Source organism: Ambystoma mexicanum, chromosome 13, assembly GCF_040938575.1.
Source record: "Ambystoma mexicanum isolate Mex_15411 chromosome 13, UKY_AmexF1_1, whole genome shotgun sequence".
Lineage (NCBI taxonomy): Eukaryota > Metazoa > Chordata > Amphibia > Caudata > Ambystomatidae > Ambystoma > Ambystoma mexicanum.
Window position 1 is genome coordinate 48,850,530 of NC_090938.1, and position 17,929 is coordinate 48,868,458.

At 49.1% G+C, this 17,929-nt stretch overlaps 1 protein-coding gene across 2 annotated transcripts in view; it reads right to left on the reverse strand.

Annotated features, from left to right (window-relative positions):
* RAB29 (RAB29, member RAS oncogene family) overlaps nucleotides 1–17,929 on the reverse strand; it is a 184,941-nt gene that overhangs the window by 64,317 nt on the left and 102,695 nt on the right. The gene's annotated exons all lie outside the window — the stretch shown is intronic.

Consider the following 17,929-nt stretch of genomic DNA (forward strand, 5'->3'; position numbering starts at 1 on the left):
GGCCTCAAATGGACAAGAATAATTTGATTAAAAGCTCTCCCCAGCTTGTAGCCGGAGCTAGTAAATCTATCAATCAATTTGAAAATCAAACAGCATGGGTAGCCTTAGCACCAGGAGATTAAGAGTTTACTGGTCACCATAGTTGGGGCCCAGGCTGGGGACATATGGGCAAGGGATGCTTACTCTGGGTATGTCTTGCAGAGAATGAACATGATAGAACAGCTTTTAACAGGTAAGGGATGCACTACGAAGGATGTACCCATATACCCAACTTACATTCTTTAATGGAGTGCACAATGGATGATAATGAAGACCCAGTTAGGTTTATTCTTAAGTTACAGGTAATGTGGAGAGTTGAGACAGTGCAATTTTTCTATTTTATCGCAAAGAGGGGATTACCAAAAGAGGTCCAGAAGGTACTACATAACATTGTGGGAGTTGAAGCCAAAGGGTGGGCAGAGATACAAAGTATAATAGTCCACCATTGTAAGAGAATCAAGGAGTGGGACCAGGGAGACAGCCCAGAAGCGGCAAACGGCAAGGCAAAACTAGTGGTAAAGAAACTAAATAAGGTTGTCGTCCAAGCAGGAGTGACAGCACCGGCTAAGGGGGAAAAGGACAGGAGACACTCAACAAACGGTGAATGCCACAATTGTGGCACTATGGGGCGAAGGAGGACAGGGACAATGGGGTGAGGGAGGGACCGTATCCCAACCCACAGTGGCAGTATGAAGGAGCACGAGGGGGAAGGAAGATTGCGGAGCAAGATCAGGAGGCTTTGGGCAGGGGGGGGGGAGAAATAGGGCCCAGGGAGGAGGATTGGGAACATCACAGTGCTGGTATTGCGGGGAATGGGGGCATTTCGCAAGGAGTGCAGGGACAGGCCTTGGGATGGGATTTAATTATGGGCCATCCCTTCCAGGGCTGGGATGCCAAGGGCCTCAAGGAATGGGACAACAGCAATTTGGGCGAGGGGGGGGCAAAATCGGTTCCTTTATGGGGTTGACCGTCAAGGGCAACACTACACAGCAGGGTGAGGGAACAGTTTAACAGATGGCAGGGGGAATAGGCGCCCCATTCCAAGGAGTTGCAATGGCGCGGGCAGCCCTTTTTCCTGTAACAATTTTAAGTTTTACTTTGTTCAGTTGGTACTCACAATTACAGTTTTCGTTCTTGTGTAGACGCTGGCTAGTAGCTGTCGCGCCAAAGAAGTTGTTTATGGAAATGCTGCCCCCAAAGTGTTCAGAGGCCAGAGAAGAGGACTCTGTGCACCTCGGGTGCGGCACCCTCTGGAAACCCTCTTGGGATAGAAAACCTGATGCAGTCCAGGTAGATGAGATGTAGGATGCGGTAATCGTAGCAATAACAAGTAGCTGAGTAGGATGGTTTCTTGAATGAACTTTCTGCAGTAGCTGTTGGGAGTTCGGTAGAAACCTGCTGCCGAGGGGGGCGGTGCGCAAGGAAAGGCAGTGCACTGCAGGACTGCGCACCAACGGATCAAGCCCGGAACAGGTATCCGCTGAAGCAGGGATAGAAAAGGAAGATAGCCAACCAAAGAAAGAGATGATCAGAAACAGAGAAGGGTCCAACAGAACGAACTACGGAGGAGAGCAGCTCACGAAAGAGAGAAAGAGCGAGAAACCAGAACGACAGATGCCGGAAAGTAAGTTTAAGCAGAAAGTTGCCAAGAGGAAAGTTACAGTAGAATGTCAGAACAAGATGAAAAACAGAAAGGGCAAGTCTATAAGAATCGCAAGCGATAGCAAGAGATGTGCGAAGTCAAAAGGCTAAGCACACGGAGCTAACAGAAGCAACGCACCTACCCGTTGGAAGTGAAGATATGGAACGAGGGTTGGTGCGTGGCGCCATCTTGGAAATGACTAGACCTTTTCAAGTGCTGCAAGAAAATGGCATTAAGACGACGCCATCTTGGACTCCTTTGTAGGTAACGTGGATGATGTTTCTTCAACTGCATCCATAAGGTTCTAGGGGGAACTCTAACATTTTCATTCCCCGGGACAAATGCATATTCTGATTAGGGCAGCCCACAGAGAGCACTTGCATGTCTAATCACATTGATAACCGCACACCCTGAAGAGGAGCCCTTGGTGGAGGAGGAAATAGGAAACAGGCAATTTATATTTATGGTAGATTCAGGTGCAACTAAATCATGCATTATGGAGGGGAACTTTCCATGATCAGGTAAAAACTCTTTGCATGCAGGGATTCTCTGGTGCTATTTCTACGGTTCCATACACTGAGGATATAAAAGTGGGAGGGGAGGTAGTACAAGCCCCCTTGTTATATTCAGAGTGTTCTCCTGTGAACCTGTTGGGTAGGGATCTGCTCAGAAAACGAAATATAACTATATCATTCACAGATCAAGGGGTAGTGTGTTCCACTCCAGGAATGAGTGTAGCTAGAGCAATGGTAATAATCAATGTAATAGCAAGGGAGTCAGTAGTCCATGGGATTCCTGTGGTCCCAGATATATTTTTGTAATGGTGTTAAGGTATTAGTAAAAGCAGTGCCTCCAATTGCGACAAAGTGTTGGCGAGTGCCCACAGATTTTATTTTCAGACCCATGGTGCCACCTGAGATGGTGGCAGGGACAGTCTTGTCATTAGATTTGCAAGGACTAGTAGTGTCAGACAAAAGAGTAGTCCTGATTGGAACAGACCAGGACGGGTGCAAGTGGCGCACAGTATTATGTATAGACCCGACAGTATAATTTAAGGAAATTGCTAATGAGGAGTTATTTGAGGACAGTAAGCAAAATGGGGAGATTATTTTGGAAATCTGCATCCCCTGCGATTGTATTGTATTTATTCTTATAAAAGCGCTTTATACCGAAGCGCGGTTCAGTTACAACAGGGTACATTTTTTTTTTATAACTCTGTTTATTGAGTTTGAACACCACAACATAGAAAAACAAACATGGATCATCGGCATACATAGGATGAAGGCAGCATTTCATTAATAACAGTTAGAAGAAGCCCATAAGGCCGAGGACCGTGCGACAATAACAAAACAAGGCAGGTAACCAATGCCAACAGTGATATTAATCTATCCCCACCAGCGGATCTCAGTGAGCATCTAGCCATTTACCCCATATTTTTTCAAATTTACGGGGGCAGCCCCGTGCGTTATAAATCCGGCGCTCTGAACCTGTCCAGTTTGTTACTCCAACGGTTCAGGCACAGTGGGTCGGCAGATCCCCAATTAGCTGCAATAAGTCTTTTGCCTGCCCCCAATGCGGTTGCCAGAAACATTTTCCCATATTTTGACAGGTCTACTTCACCCCAGATGCCTAAGATAACCATTTTGAGATCCCTGGGGATTGGTGTCGCCAGGGCGGCAGAGATTGTACTAATACAGTCCTCCCAGAAGGCCTGTAACACCCGACAGTCCCATATCATGTGGTAGAAGGTGGCAGGTATATTTTTGCATCAAACGCATGTCCCGTCTTCTAGTCCACCCCAACTGGCCATTACAGCACGTGAGTGGTATGAGCGATGGAGGATTCTCAACTGTATTAGCCTAAGCTTCAATTCCATACCAATTTCTCTAGGAGACATTAATGCATCAACCCAATCTTCAGGTTCGAGGTGACCTACGTCCCTTTCCCACTTTGCTTTGAGCCCGTCTAGCTGTGTAGCCCCGAAGGAGTTGAGGGCCTGGTAAAGAGTGGAGGTGACCTTAGAGGAGATGCGTTGCGGGAGGATATTGGTCTCGATGGGGGAGCAGGGGGGTATGATTGTGATATCAGGGAATTGGGTGTGGATAGCGTGGGCTAGTTGCGCATGCCGAAATCGGTCAATGGGTGCCAGGTCGAATTGTTCTCGGATGGCCTCAAAGCCCAGGAGGAGACCCCCTTGTATCACCTGTGCTAGTGTGTGTATTCCTTTTGCATGCCAGTGGCCAAAGGAGCCCATTCTCACTATTTCCGGGAGGAGCGCATTGTGCCATATGGATTGCGATAGCGTTGGCTGTCCTTTCCAGCCGATTAGTTTGTGTGCGTCTCGCCAGGCGCGACGTATATGGTGGGTCATTTTGGGCAGCGCCGGGAGTTGGGCATGGGTGGCGTACAGGATTTGCAGCGGTATCAACGGGGCCATGATCTCCAGTTCGATACGGATGTGTGGCAATGTGGGGTCTGCGTGCATCCAGTCGTTTACCACTCCTATCTGTGTCGCAAGGTAATAGGTGCGTATGCAGGGTAAACCGATGCCTCCCTCCAATACTGATCTCTGGAGCGTGTCAAGGGCGATCCGGGATCGTTTCCCGCCCCATAGCAGTGTGTGTAGATACTTGTCAATGAATGCGAAGGTTTCTCGGGGGATGAGGAATGGGGCGTTCTGAAGGACATACAACAGCCTGGGGAGGGTCATCATTTTGAATAGCGCGGCTCTACCCATTAGCGATAGGGGAAGTGATTGCCAATGGGGGGTGTCTCTGGTGAACCGCTCAATTACTGGTTGTAGATTAAGTCGGGAATACTCCTCGAGTGTCGGGTCAAGCCGTATACCCAGGTATTTAAATTCCTTAATAGAGACATGGTATGGGCAGGTCTCCGGGATCGCGGACTCGCCCCCCCGAATCGGGAAGATGATGATTTTGGCTTTATTAACCTTTAGGCCCGCAAAATTCTGATATTCCCTGAGAATGAGGGAGACAGCCGGGCATGAGATGCATGGGTTACTGAAGTATATGAGCAGGTCATCCGCACAGAGCGAAAGGCGGTCCTCTCCCCCTTCCGGCCAAACGAAACCGGTCCAGTTGGTATTGGCTCTAAGCTCAATTGCTAGCGGTTCAAAGGCCAGGAGGAAGAGGAGTGGGGATAGCGGGCACCCCTGCCTCGTGCCCCTACCCAAGGGGAATGATTTGGAAGACCTGCCATTCACCCTCACCGTGGCTTCCGGGGATGCATAAAGAAGTTTTACCCATGATATAAATGTCTGCCCCAGGTTCATCCTAGCCATGATCGCCCACAGAGCTTCGCACCCCGCGGAGTCAAACGCCTTTTCAAAGTCCACCGCCAGGAGGGCGAGTGGGGCTGGTATTTCTTTCGCTCTGCTCAGCGCCAGTTGGACTCTACGTAAATTCATTCGAGTTGATTTATTGGGCATGAATCCACATTGGTCCGGGTGGATGAGGGTCTCAATCACCTGCAGTAGTCTACTGGCAAGTGTTCTGGCGAGGACCTTGGCCTAGCCGTTGATCAGGGATATCGGGCGGTAGGAGGCACATTCCTCCGGGGGGTTTCCAGGCTTGTGCATGACTACAATGCATGCCTTCCTGAGGTCTGGGGGGAGTGCTCCTAGCTCTCTGCTGCGTAGGAACATGCGGTGCATGTGGGTAGATAGTGTGCCACCGAGGCATTTCCACATTTCCGTTGGGAACCCGTTGGGGCCTGGAGTTTTTCCGGACTGGAGCTGTGCCAGCGCCTCTTGCACCTCGGTGTCGGTGATGTCAGCATTCAGGAGATCTGATTGGTGCTGTGGGAGTATCGGAACCTCGATTCGGTCGAGGTAGCGTGAGGGTTCAACTGGCGGGTTCTCAGTGGGTGGGGTGTAGAGATTTCTGTAGTAGTCGGCGAATGCCTTGACAGTGTCAGAGTCTTCTGTCAGCAGTGTTCCATCTGGAGATCTAATGGCCCGTACATGTCCCCTGCTTTGTTCGCGTCTCTCTAACCAGGCCAGAGTCTTGTTAGCTTTGTCGCCCCGTTCATATATTTGGCTTCGAACTAATTGGTGGGCCGTTCGTGCATTATCTAGAGATAGGTTGCTAAGGGCGTCTTGCGCCGTGAGCATCGCCTCCTTTGCTTCTTGGGTGCCGTGTACTAGGACTTGCTGTTCACACTCCAGGTTTCGTGTTTCCGCTCCTCTGACCTTCTGGACTTGACGTTGTTGATAGGCGGAAACCGCTGAGATAGTTCCCCCCCGGAGGACCGTCTTGTACGCCTCCCAGATCAAGATTGGGCAGTCCACGGAGCCTTTATTGAGTTCAAAATACTCCGTTGTCTTTTTTTCAAGCTCCTCAGCGATTTCAGGGAGGCGGAGATGGTATGCGTTTAGGCGCCAGTTACGGTCTGGGTGGCGGCAGGAGTTTTTCATGGTTAGGAGGAGCGGAGAGTGGTCCGAAATTCCTCTTGCAAGGAATTCAGCGTCGAGAAGCCTGTAATTTATGTTGCGGGGGATAAAGGCATAATCGATCCTGGAGAACGATTTGTGGACGCCCGAATAGAAGGAAAAGCCAGCCTCGTTATTATGAAGCGAACGCCATGTGTCCGTCAGTCCCAAGGCCTCGGCGAGCGGTGTGGAGGTGGGGCGGGTTCCAGGTCTCCTATAGGATCTATCGACTGTGGTGTCCATTACTTCATTAAAGTCCCCCCCAATCACCCAAGTATCGGCCTCTTCTTCCAGGAGCAAGCTCTGTAGTTCGGAGAGTAGTTCTTTCGCCAGCGTGGGGGGGGGGGCATAGATTGCTGCGAGGCCCCATTTCTCGCCCCAGATATCAGCTAGCAACAGTACATATCGGCCTCGGGGGTCGGTCTTGATCTTCCTTACCTGGAGGGGAACTCGTTTGTGAACGAGTATCATCGTGCCCCTGGCACCTTTCGTGAATCTGGCATGGTAGGTATGCGGATAATTGGACCTTTTGAAAAAGTTGGCATTTGTGCCTATCAAGTGCGTTTCATTTAGGAGGGCAATGTCTGGCGAGTGTCGGTTTAGGTACTGGAGCACCAATCTTCGCTTTATGCTGGAGCCAAGGCCATTGACGTTCCAGCACAGTATGGTTACCTTGTTGGAATTCAATCTATCTGCGCGAGTCTTCTTGTTGGGACATCTAGAAGGATCAGTGGCAATTGCGCTTTTTCTGGGGACATATGGCGGTTTCCTTCCAAGGGAGACAAATCCGAGGGTTGCCTCGCATTGAGGTGCCTGCTGAGTGGCTGATAATGGCGTCCACGGTCCTGGCCAAAGACAGTGTTGGTTTTCCTTGCCTACGTTTGTAAGCTTCAAGCCTTCTTGTCCCATGGTTCCTTAGGTCCCCCAAACTCCCCCCACCCTGTACTTCTTCCCCAACTGGGAGCACCTGTCGCCCAAACATTAAACTTATAACTTGGTAAAATTCCTCGGGATAACCCTGACTGCGATAGCGCCCACGTCGCATTAGGAGCGGCGGCCGCTAGGTGAGCGCTTCCATGTTAATACGTTGCAGCTTAGTCTCCCCCACTGCGTGGGCCCTACCCCTTTTCCGTGGGGGTCCCCGTCCTGTCGTTGTCTGCGTTGGCCGGAGATCGAGGGGGCGAGAGCCGCTCGGGTCGGGGCCTCTGTTTGGGTGGGCCCGGTGGTGTGCGCCTCGTTCTGGAATCCGAGAGAAATTGGGTTTCCAGCCAGTCCCATGCTTCTTTGGGAGTGTAAAATAGATGAGTGGTGCCCTCATGGTGGACTTTGAGCGATGCCGGGAAAAATAAAGCATATTTGATAGAAAGCGACTGAAGTTTCTTCTTGACCGAGTCAAAAGATTGGCGGGCCTTTTGGACTTCCTTGGTGTAGTCGGGGTAGAACCCGACCCTATAGCCGTTGTATGTCATCGGGCCGGAGGCCCTTGCCATTTGTAGGATCGCATCTCGATCACGGTAGTTCATCAGGCGTGCGATTATCGTTCTAGGCGGGGCGCCCGGGGCAGGTGGGCCGGTGGGGACTCTGTGCGCCCTTTCTATGGATAAGAATTTGGACAGTTTTTTGGGGGCGAAGACATGAGTTAGCCAATCCTCCAGGAACAGTTCAGCGCTGGGGCCTTCCTCCTTCTCCGGTATTCCGAGGATCCTAAGGTTATTGCGCCGCGCTCTCCCTTCGCTGTCCTCAGCACGGTATTCCAGTTGGGCAATTTTTTGGGTGATCGCGGCAAGTTGTTGCTCCAAGCGGTGCACCGTGTCTTGTGTGTCCGACACTCTCTGTTCTGGATATGCCACCTATTTTAAGTTCCAGCGATGTCCTCGATTCCCCAATCACTCTCATGAGGTCCGTCAAGGAAATTGGGGGGTCCTGAGGTTCGTCGCCGGCCCCTTCATTTTCTGGGGGCTGAGGTCCGCGGCGTGGAGGGGCCTCCACGGTGTAGAGGTCCATTTTGCTTTGCAGTGTTTGTCGCTTGGTCTTTTCCTTCCCCATGTCGCGGTTGATCGGCCCCGTGCAGTGTGGGCACAGCCGCTTCAAGTGTTCACCCAAGGGGTGGGTGTAGGGTTTGGAAAAGGGCTAGCGTATGCCAAGCGGGTGTGCTCAAGCAGCGCAGGGGCCCATCGTGTGTCCGTATGCTAGCTGCGCCTTAATATAGTTCGTTGGCAGCGTATCTCCGGCCACGGGGGAGCGCAGCCCCCGATTCTCCTTGTCCTGCTGCAGCTCGACCCCGGTGCCGCTGTCCTGCTGATTGGGGGAGGGGGGAGAAGACCGGCAGCGTAGGCCCGAGCCGCAGGCAGTCAGCCGCAGAGCCGCACCCGCTCACCCCGCCGACGGGCCAGGAGAAGCGCCTTGAGGATTCGCCCACTGCCAGTGTCGGGTCGACAGAGGAGATCGCCGTGGGTCTCCAGCGGTATCTACAGGGCGCCGGTTCTTGGAGTCGGGCTGTCTGTGTGCCTTCTCAAGGAGGGTTCCCCGCGCACGCCGTGTAGGGGGCGGGTGCTGCGTCAGGGCCTCAATTGCTGCGCCTTGTCCGTCTGCTGACTTTGGGAAGGATCTCGCGTCCCCTACTCAGATTTTCTTCGGGGTTGCGGGCACTGGTTCTCTACTGCATCCGCTACCCCCGGGGCACAGCCGGGGTGGGAATAATACACTTTAACGGGAGTTCTTGCCGGATAATTGTCTACAACAGGGTACATTTAACATAACAAAAATTGTAACAGAAGCAAATTACAAACATGAATCAATCACCAAAAACAGAATGTAGAACAATTATTCAGAAGGGGAGAGGAGGGGGAGGGCTGGGAAGAATGGGGGGGGGGTGGGAAGAGGTTGGAAGGAGGGGGTGGGAGAGGATAAGGGGGGGAGGAGGGGAAAGGGGGTAGGAGAAGGGGGTGTGAGAGTAAGGGCGTGTCATGGCGGGGAATGGAGGAGAGATTTGAGGGAGGTGCGGAAAGAGGAAAGGGTAGGAGAAGAGCAGATAGAGAGAGGCAAGGAGTTCCAGTGGAGGGGGGGCAGGAGCTGGAAGGAGCGGAAACGGTAGGAGGTACAGGGGGAGGGAGGAAGTGGTCAGTGGATCGAAGGGAATGAGAGAAGGGAAGAAAGATTAGGGGGGGCAAGATCATGGAGAGATTTGAACACTCGACAGAGGAAGTGAAATTTAATTAAACTGATCAATATGTGAAAAATGTCACTCTAATGCGCCAACTCCTTGAATTTTTAAACAATTAGAAAATTGCTGTTTGGTGAGTCAAATTGTGTTTATTTTCTCAGTGTTCATTTCACACTAGTCAAACAATTTTTTAGGGTCAAATTTATTTTCTCAACACGTGTTTCCCCATTGCCTGTTGCAATGGTTCTTCAGGAGAAAAAAAGAGAAAAGATATTGTTCCCATTTGTGTGATTGTTTTCGTATAGTTTCCTTGTTCCAGTATCCTTTTCCAGGAAATTGAAAATTTGATCAAATCACTTTTGGTAGTCAAAAACTTGAATAAATAATCAATTTTATTTTGCTTGTTATAATGTGCTTTCTTTTCAAAAAATGGAGGAGGTTGGCCTTGATAAACCTCTCCTGTCCTCGGCAATTCAAGGAGTTGGCGCATTAGAGTGACATTTTACACATATTGATCATTTAACGCATTTAGCTTGTGTAGTGGCCACACAAATGTATGGGAAACACTCATGCTGACAACTTTGCACTCCCTGAAACAGGAAAACATCCACTTTAACTTAAGAATTGAAGTCGCCAAGGTTGAGCTTAGTCTGGCTACAAACCGAAGTGAAATTTATGTTGAGAATGAAAGGGGAGCCAGCCAATGGAGGAAAGGGAAGCAGAGATGGAGTCACGGGGGGAGAGGAGACAGAGTACGGATTCCAGAGTGATAAATAATTTGAGGGGTGCAAGATGTGAAGTAGAAAGGCCAAAAAGTAAGGAGGAGCAGTAGAAGAGGCGAGAAAAGATAAGGGAGGAGATTAGGAGTTTAGTAGCATGAAAAGTAAGAGGGGCGAACTTTGCGAATATTGTAGAGGTGGTAGCGACAAGTACGAGCGGTAAGAGATATGGTGGAAAAAGTGAGAGAATATCACCATGTGATATCATGATATCACCATGTGATGTGATATGGTGCAGTATAGAAAGGTACAGTGCCCCCTGATGGCAGTGGTAACCCAGTCTTTATTTCTTTGAGGAGGACATGCGATATGTGCCAGCACAATTATGGACTGTTAATCCACATGATGGTGGGTTACTGAGAGATGTGACCCCAGTACGGAGTACATTGAAATCAGTTGCCTAGCACAATCATCCAGCATGTGGATGATCGGTTGGTATGCAGGGAAAAAGAACAACGGTGCAGGAGGGATTCTGTTGCATTATTGCAATTGTTGGCTCACAAATGAGTATAAGGCAGATAAAAAGAAGCTACAATACAGCCAACACGAGGGACAACTCATTTTTTGCAAACGGAAAACAAATATTACGCGCCACCCCTACGCCCAGTACTGTGAAGGAAATGTAACAGTTTTTTGGGCTTATGTAATTATTGTAGGGCATGGATCCTACACTATGCAGTCTACACAAATTCACTGTTACAAAGTCTCAGGGAAGGACAGAGGGCTTAAAAGTAAACTGAATGGACTGACAAAATGACTAGACAATTTGGAGGACTAAAAAGAAGTTATTTGTACGGCCTCTGTTTTAGCAACTCTGGATTATTCACAGGAATTTTATTTATTTTCCCACTCTGATAAACGGCTCATGCATTGACAGAAGGAGACATAGTATATGCTGATGGGTCATACATAATTGACCAGGTGACGGAACAGAGGCACACAGGGGCTGTAGTGGGGCACGGTAAAGGGGGGTGCGGGGGAATAGTGACAACCCCTCTAGAAAGCAAGACCATAGTTACATACACAGCATTGCCCATATTACAACTGGACCATTATTACCTGGGGAACTGATCAGGCCCAGGTTTTAAGGTCCATATGAGGTGGTGTTCTGTACTCCTCTCGCCGTCCGTAAGAAGGAGTTAGATATTGGGTGCATCTCTGATGTCCAAAGAGCACCTGAGACAAGGCAAAGCTCAATTAACAGAGTAAGATAAAGGTTCCATGCTAGGGTGGTGTGCCGTGGCACATGCCTGATTTAGTTCTTTTTTTCGTTTTTTTAATGGTTTTTTTTTTTTCTTTTAAAAATGTTTTGAAGGCCCAGAACCAGGTCGGCCCTGGTGGAAAAAAGGTCTCCATCTTCCTCCCTCTCTTTCTCCATCCCTTTCTCCCTTTCACGATAACCTTTTTTCTTCTCTGCAGGAATAAGCAAGGATACCCGACAGACATATTTCAACCTCTTCGTTATGTAGGGATAGAGTTAAGATAAATTTCATTTGTTCTAGAAATTATGCAGTGTGTCTTTTTAGTATCATGCTGTTTTGTATGACACTGGTAGTGGTTGTTGGAGTGGATGAAGGTATGTCTAATATATGGGGTGGCCATATAAAGAGGGGGCGGGGGTCGAGCAGTTGGAAAATAATGCTAAAATGAAGATATAATTTAAAAAAATTAAAACATTTTAAAAAACGGGATATACAAAATGGCTCACTTTTTGCCACCAATCCCGACAAGTTCTCTTAGACGAATGAAACGGGAAGTACGAATGATGTAGGATTTATATAAGGGGTTGGGCTTTGATGCCATTTCTGACATCCAGCATTTAGAAACTTTGAGTCGCTGGTACGCTGATATGCACACTGTAGGAAGAAATGTGATAAATGAAAGCCGTTGCGTGTGTGTGCACTTATCCTGCACGCATCAGGGGCTCCTAAGGTTTTTATAGTTCCACATCCTGTCCCTATTACAGAGGCGCAATGCCTGGTACATCTTGCATCATAAAGGATAAAGGGCACATTCCAGGCACACAGCGTGCAGTTGAGGAGCATTGATATAGACCCAGCGTTATGCAATGGCAACACGAAATACCACCAATGTCTACAAATACCATATTTTTCCTTGGGAGGTTACTCAAATGGCAACGACAAATGGCAGGGTACCACAGACACATGCCCGGCAGATGGACTCAGAGTACAGTAGAAAAGCAGTACCCCAAATAGTACTATGTGTGCGCAAATATGGTCCCAACACATCACAAGGCTGACATGGATTGCAACAATGAGGAAGCCAGTGTGAATACATAGAGCCATAAATTATTTACTTTGTTTTTAGCAATGAAGGAACAGTTCCTGTTGGCACAAACACACAGTGCAACCACACTCTTGTGATCCCCAATATGACGAAAGGTACGGCAGCGGTGATGGATTACTACTGGGTTTGTGGCCAACAAGCCTACCTGCACCTCCCACCCTCATAAGGGGCAAGCATTCACTGGCCACCCTGCACTCAGTGCTAGGAGTAATCCTGGAAGAACACCTGAAGGGAGAAGAAATGCCCGTCGAGGTGCCAACATCCACTCCAGCACCTAACGCAGCAGAAAGAAGCTTGCAGATCTCCCTTGGAGTTGTAAGATTCAATATTTGTGTTTTCAGGGGGATAATTGCTAGCCCGCTACCTTCCCGAAACATTTAATCTCCCTTTCCATAGATCTCAGGGAGCCCTGCGGATCCCCTAGCATCAAAAGCATGTAATCTGCAAAAGCGACTACCTTGTGGATCCTTCCCCCGAATGTTATCCCCTTTATATCCTTGTTTGCTTGGATTGTGGCCAAAGATGTCGCTAGATAAATAGCAGAGCAAGGGGGAGAGAGGGCATCCCTGCTTCGTACCCCTCTGAAACTTTATGGGCTACGACAGTTGTCCATTTATAGATAGACTTAACGATGGGTTCTGATAATTGGTCTTAATCACAGTAAGAAGTTTCTCCTCAAAACCCATTTGCTGCATTGCTATGAACAGGAACCGCCACTCTACCCTGTCGAAAGCCTTCTTGACGTCCAGCAATACTAGAATCAAAGGGGTCTGTTTTTTGTCAACCTTTTCAATAAGGTGAGCTATTCTCCTGCTGTTGTCACTGGTTTGCCTACCCTTAAACCCCGACTGGGCTGGGTTGATTATATTAGGGGGCAATTGGTTCAAACAATTAGCCAGGACCTTTGTGTATATCTTCGCGTCAGTACTGATTAGGGCTATTGGTCAGTACGAGCCGCATACCGTTGGGTCTTTGCTTTCTTTAGGGAGAAGGACCACTTGCTTCCTCCATGGTAGGTGACATTATTCCCTCCCGCCCCATGTCGCTGAATAATGGGGCCAAGTACGGAATCAAGGTTTCCCTAGAAGTTTGATAAAATTCTGTGTTGAAACTTTCCTGTGCTGGGGATTTATTAATGGGGATCGCCATAATAACCCTCGGCACTTCCTCCGCTGTAATATTTTGCTCTAGAATTTCCTTTTCATGAATCGTAATTCGGGCCACCTCCCTTGCTTTCAAATAGTCTTTTTGACTCTGTTCTAGAGGGTTGGCAGAACTGTACAAGTCTGTGTAGAACCTCAAGAACTCCCAAACTATACCCCTGGTGTCTGTACTAATACACCCCATCCCCCTTGAACCCTGAATTTAAGAATCGTCTTAGCCTTCTCCTCCCTTCTCAGCATCCTAGCCAGCAGTCTATCTGCTTTATTGGCCTTTATGTAGTATTTCTGTTTTACGAATGCCAATGCCTTCTCCGCTGTCCTTGCCTGTATGATCTCCAGCTGGGCTTTTATGTATTCCTTTCTCGTTGCCCCACTGGCTCCCACTGCCATCCTAGCCATTATGTCCTTTAATTTCTCCTTCAGTTTTCTAGTCTTAAATCTCTGTCCCCACGTGACTTTATTGCCATAATTTTTCCCCTAATATTTGCCTTAAAAGACATCCCATCTCATTTGTCCCAAAGTCTCTGCCTCCCTGTTGTCTCCAAAGAAGTTTGTTATCTCCCCCTCCAATTCCCTCCTCAAAATCTCATCTTTAAACAGATACCCCGGGTACCTCCATTTCCAGAGACCCAAAGGCCCTGGCCTTCTAGCTATTTGCACCTTTAAAAGGAGCGTGATCGGATAAAAGGATCACGCCCACCTCGATGGTCCTCATTTTACGACACAAGAGTTTGCTGTAGGGCGACAAGTAACCTATTCTTGAGAGAGGAGTAGTGGACATGCGAATAGAAGGCAAACCCCTCCTTGTCCACTTCTTTCTCCGGCCATACGTCCACAATAGCTAACCTCCCGACCTTTTCAACTAGTTCCTGCGAGGGGTTCCCCTGGGTCACTTTGGTTTTTGTCGCTCTGTCTTTTCCTGGGTCCCAAACCATGTTAAAGTCCCCCGTTTGTATTATGAGGTCTTTTTCGCAAATTTCCCCAGCCTCACCAGGATACTTTAAGGACTCATGACCCTTATTTGGGGCATAAATAGTCACCTGAGTAAATCCATCCCCCCTCCTTTTCAAATGTATGGCTATATGCGTCCCTGTCAGTGTCCGTTACTTTAAGGTCTAGGTTGGATCGCAACGCTATCAACACTCCTGCCCTCTTATTCTTGTCCGTAGACTGCAAGATATTGGGGAATCCTTGCACCCTCAAACGGTACATGCGTTTCCTGCAGTGTAATTATATCTGGCCCCTCCCTACGCATATACCTCTCCAGTTTTTTCCTCTTCACTGGGGAGTTCAGGCCCTTTATATTCAGGGGTATCAAGCCTAGCTTATTGAAGCTCCCCATCTCCCTAGGTTATTCCCTTTTCCTTGTGTTCCCTTCCCCACCTTTGGCCGGACTCCACCCCTGCCTCATCCACCACTTTCCCCCCGTTCCTCTTTGGCTGGAGGAACTCAACTAGCTTCTAGCCCCCCATGAATCTCCCTCTCGGCAATGGCGCCCTCTAGACGCCTGAGCCCCAGAAGGGTCACTCCAACCCATTCTGGATTCCTTCCCTCCCACACCCTCCCCTCGAGACTTCCTCCTTTTTCCCACTGATCGTCTTCCCCAGGATTAGTGCTCGTTTAACCCATGTACCTCTGCAACCTTTTCCTAGCAAGCTCGGCCCTTCGCTAGCGGACATCACCTTCCCACTACCTCCGCTGGCAGGGCCTTTCAATTGGAGTTGGTATCCCCCTTCTTGTTTCTTTTTGGTTTCGCCACCATCTATCATTCCTAACTTTTACGCTCCCCTTGATCCTTTCGGTGCCATCGACTCCTGATCCTCTTCTATCCCCAGAATCTTCGCTCCTTCCTCCATGGTGGTGATCCGACGTTGCCTGCCCTGCCATTCAAACACCATGCCAAATGGAAATGACATCTGTACCGTATATCCTTCTAAGTGCCTGGGTGGTCTGGACCATTTTTCTCCTTTTGGTCAATGTTGTCTGGGATAAGTCCTGAAAGAGTAACAGATCCAACCCGTTGGATATTTGTTTGGCTCTCCTTGATTGTTGCAAGATCTGTTCCTTGATTCTGCAATCCAGAAGGGCAGCCAAGACATCTCTGGGGCGCGGCCCAGGTTCCGTTCTGCGAGGTCCGACTGTGGATCCCGTCTATTCTTACTTCTAGCGTCCAAGTCTAGTAGGTCCTCGAAAATTCCCTTCACCACTGCCTCTAGGTCTTTGTCTGGCACCTCTTCAGTCATGTTTCTGACCTGGACATTCAATCTCCTGAATCTATTCTCCAGATCCTCCGTATGCAACTCTAGGTTGTGGGTTGCTATTGCCATTTGTTCTGCCCAGGTCTCGATCTTCCTGGAATCTTCCGTCAGCTCTTGTATGGTTCTCTCATTTCTATCAACCCTTTCCTCCATCTTATTCACATCTTGCTTAATTTCTCGGAGTGCAGAGGCAAGGTCTTCCCTCATTATAGTCATCTGTTTTTGCACTGCATCAGTTATTTTTTCCCCAAAGTCTGTGAAGTATTGTTTGAGGAGTGACTGCGCCACAGGATTGTCTTGGCCTTCATCTGCTTGGGGGATCTCCCTGTTCCTCTAGCTCCCGGATCCCTTGAGTTCCTTGTGGAGCAAAGGAGTGAACTCCCCCCTTCCCCCAATTCTCTGGAGGTGGCTCTCTGGGGTTTCCTGGGGCCCTTCGATGTCAATGGATGGTCTTTTCCCCTGGTTTTGGACATTGTTGCTTGTCGCCCTCCTTCCTGTGGGCCTGGCTTCTCTGGTGACCAGAGGCATGGCTGATGAAAACATATCCCTGGTTCCGTCTTATTGTATTGTGCGCTTTGCCCTGTTGGGGGCGGCTCTGAAATTTTGCATGTGCAGTCAAGGTCTTACTTTCCCACTTGAATGCTTCCTGTGTCCTTATTAACCTGTCAGTCGGGGAGATTTTCTTAGATAGCCTTTTGGTCTTTGGTTGTATCCCTGCCCCCAGTAGGTAGAGCCGACTTCTTTCCTTGCCTCCTGGACTACCGTCTGACCGACTTTGGCCCCCTGCACCAGTATATGGATTGCACCTGGGGTGTAACCCTTGAGCTCCGATTTAAGATCCTGGGGTGGGCCTCTCCTTCTGCTTGTCCCCCGCAAGGGTTATTGCTTCTTGGCGTATGGCCTGGGCCTTTCCACACAGGCTCACCCCTGGCCAGGCCACTCCTGTTATTTGTATTCCCACCAGGGCCCCTGGGCTCCCAGGCTGTTCTCCCAGGCTGTTCTCCTTGCTCTGTTGGGGGCCTGCAGTCTCTGCTATTCTCCCCCCCCACACACACCGCCTCTCCTCCAGTTTTCCTTCCCTGAAGCTGGATCTCCTTCCTCTCCTGCCTATTCGTTTGCGAGTATTTTCTCCATGGAGGAGTCTCCCCGGGTCCTGCCCCTGTCCCCTCTGGGAGTGCGCTCCTCTTTTCCCTGGTCCCCTTACCATGCGATATGCTCTGCTTATGTCCAAAGGGGGAGGGGGGGTAAGCTGGTACCAGGCAGCTCTCGCTGGGCTTCCTCTTCATCCGGTCGCGGTGCCTGTTCCCGTCCCGCGGCTCTCACTGTACCGGGCTGGGTGCCCTCTTTTTCGTGCCCCAGAGTCTTCACTCCCCGCCGTCCTCTTGATGCCTATGTGATCCCCTGAGGCGGGGTCACTGCTCTCTCTTTGCATTTGCCTTCTCTGCACCTCCAGCTGGATACGCCCTTGATGTCTGCTTCTTATATATAATTATATAAAACGCCTATGTAATATTATATATATATATATATATATATATATATAGTCAAATAGTCGACAGACAAATGGTCGGCACAATTTGGTCGACAGGACAAATGTTTGAATTTTTTTTATTATATATATATATATGACAATGCATTACTTACCGTAAAAGCATTTCTGATGGTTGTATCTGCTTAGATTCACATGCTGTGCATAGGTCCGACATCCAGTGGTCACTGCAGAGTATTGCATTTTGTTTTTCGTAGTCGAAAAAGGGGACGTCGACAAGGCGTGTCTGTAACACTATCCCTATAGTGACGTGCGTTGTACCCACAATCCCTCACGCGTCGAGGTCCCTCTGTTTGTATTTTTCTGCCCTGAGGGAGCCTTCTAGACGTGAGTGAGTACAGAAAAGAGAGAAATATAGAAAAGGATGTCTATGTTCCTTCCATCCGAGCGGGGAGGAAGGGTGGGCGCATGTGAATCTAAGCAGATACAACCATCAGAAATGCTTTTACGGTAAGTAATGCATTGTCTTCTGATGTTTGTTAATCTGCTTAGAATCACATGCTGTGCATAGACTAGCGAGCAGTACCCGGAGTTGGCGGTGGGTTATGAGAAGGAACAGTAGAGAAAAGATGTCTGAAT